Source organism: Schistocerca piceifrons, unplaced genomic scaffold, assembly GCF_021461385.2.
Source record: "Schistocerca piceifrons isolate TAMUIC-IGC-003096 unplaced genomic scaffold, iqSchPice1.1 HiC_scaffold_936, whole genome shotgun sequence".
Classification (NCBI taxonomy): Eukaryota; Metazoa; Arthropoda; class Insecta; order Orthoptera; family Acrididae; genus Schistocerca; species Schistocerca piceifrons.
The window spans coordinates 4,322,800-4,325,299 of record NW_025729208.1 but is presented as its reverse complement, the minus strand read 5'-3'; the positions used below and the strand labels follow the sequence as shown (position 1 = coordinate 4,325,299).

At 46.0% G+C, this 2,500-nt stretch overlaps 1 pseudogene; it reads left to right on the top strand.

The window, feature by feature from the left end:
• Positions 1-2,500, top strand: part of LOC124771714 — an 8,648-nt pseudogene that overhangs the window by 2,844 nt on the left and 3,304 nt on the right.

Genomic DNA, 2,500 nt, shown 5'->3' with positions numbered 1-2,500 from the left:
AGCGCGGGTAAACGGCGGGAGTAACTATGACTCTCTTAAGGTAGCCAAATGCCTCGTCATCTAATTAGTGACGCGCATGAATGGATTAACGAGATTCCCGCTGTCCCTATCTACTATGGATCTACTATGGATGAGGTAGATGAGACTGTAGACTTGATCAAAGTAGTTACATCTGTAAATAAAATAACTCTGGATGATAGTGTAAATGTAGATGATGTAGAGGTAGACACTCAAGAACAGAAACGATCTTTTAACAATTGTCCGCCTGGAAATACTTACCTAATATGTGAGGAGACTCTGCGGTTATCTAGGTTGGAAAACTCACAGACTCTTAACGCCGCACTGAGGCAGCTGGTCCGAGCTGGGCATCCCCGGGGAAATAAAATTACATTTCCAACTCTGGAGGATGCAGACTGTATAGAACTTGTTGCTCTAAACATTCCCACAGAATACGATAAACTATCTGATCTGGTTTCGAAAGTTTACATCCGGAGGGGTAGGAAATTTGATTTAAATAAAGTTTACGAAGATATGGTTAGAATGCACGGTAGAATCGCTTTCGATCCTGCCCAGGCTTGGCCTGCAAGCCACTTTTACACCAGATTCCCATGACTAGAATAAATTGTTTGCAGATAAATACAATGCGGAGCTCACTGGTTACTCAGGAGCTCTGCAAATTGGCTGAAGAAAGGTATACTGATATCTTATTAATACAAGAGCCGTACTCTGCCTCAGGCAGGGTCCCGGGCCTCCCTGGAACAGCTCAGGTGATCTCGATCGGTCAAAATCCGATGTCAGTCATTGTTATAATAAACAAGTTAATCAAAACTACTGTTCTAACACAGTTTTGTAATACACATGTGACTGTAATCGAGATAAATTATTGTAATACACACTGGTTCTTCATAAATGTTTACTGTCAATACAGAGACCAAATACAAATATACCTGAGGCATTTGACAACTGTTTTGCGTGCCCTGGCTGGCAAACCGCTCATTATTACAATGGATAGTAATGCAAAATCCCCTCTCTGGCACAGTGGAGCCCAGGACCAAAGAGGAATTGCGCTCGAGGATTTCATAATGGAACATCAATTACATGTTATAAACCTCCCTGGCAACCCTCCTACTTATAGGAGTCGAGCCGGGGCAGCGTCTCACATAGATGTGACGCTGAGTTCAGTTAACGTAGCAAATAATATTCAGAACTGGAAAGTTCTAGAAAATCTCACAACAAGTGACCATAACATAATTGAATTTTCAGTCGCACTACTTGCGGAACACGTGCCAGAGGGGTGGACAACGCAATATGATTATGGGAGAGCCGATTGGGGCCTGCTGGAGGCAGAGTTCAATCCTCCAGAGTTGGAAGATGGCCCGTTTAACGTGGAAGAGGCCGTTGAGGCCTTGATTGTCTCTATAAAGGCGGCAGTGGCCGCAGCGATACCGACGCGAAGACGTCTCATACGCGAAACGACCTCTCCATGGACTCCGGAGCTCACTCGGCTCAGGCAGTCTATGAGAAGGGCACGGCGCAGCTATCAGGCGTCTTTCACCCGGGACGAAAGGCAATACCATCTTGCCCTGTACAGGAGACGAAAATGGATTTTCAAAGAAACCCTAAGGCAACATCGCCAGCGAAGTTGGGAGGACTTTGTAAAGTCTCATCTTACCCTAGACCCATGGGGTATCCCATATAAAATGGTGAGAGAGAAAATACATTCTCCAATGCATCTCTCGACAGTAAGACTTGGAGACAATAACAGTATGACGAAAGACTGGGTGGAGACGGCTGAGGAGTTACTTAATGTGCTCCTCCCTGACGACCGACCGGAAACGGACAACGAGATGCAACAGGAGATTAGGATCCAGGATCAGACGGAGTACAATAATGAACTACAAGTATACCCCTTCTCGGTTGAGGAGGTACAAACAGCTATACTCTCTTTTGCCAGACGCAAGGCCCCAGGGCCAGACGCAATACCTGCGGAAGTTCTGCAGAATATTGTGCACAAGATAGCCCCAGGCCTTGCAAAGATATACAACAGGTGTCTGGAAACACAGTCCTTCCCAACTCGCTGGAAGACTGCGGAAGTGATAATAATAAAGAAGTCACCAGAAAAAGATCCAACAATACCAAAGTCCTACAGGCCTATATGCCTCTTGGATGTCCTGGGAAAGACGCTTGAGAAGCTGCTGGTCTCAAGGCTGTCAAGTCACAGAATCCTTCGTGGAATGAGTGACATGCAATACGGTTTCCGTAAAGGCAAATCAACATCTGATGCCGTAAATAAGGTCGCAAGTATTGTACACTCATCTACAAGGAAATATGTTCTTGGAGTCATGGTGGATATCTCCGGCGCCTTCGACAACCTGTGGTGGCCGGCGCTCTTCTCTCGTCTTCGGGAGATTGAGTGTCCGGTAATGCTATACGGTTGTTTGAGGGACTACTGCCGGAATAGGGTTGCTAAAATCACGGCTCCTGGTGCTGTGGTGTTCAA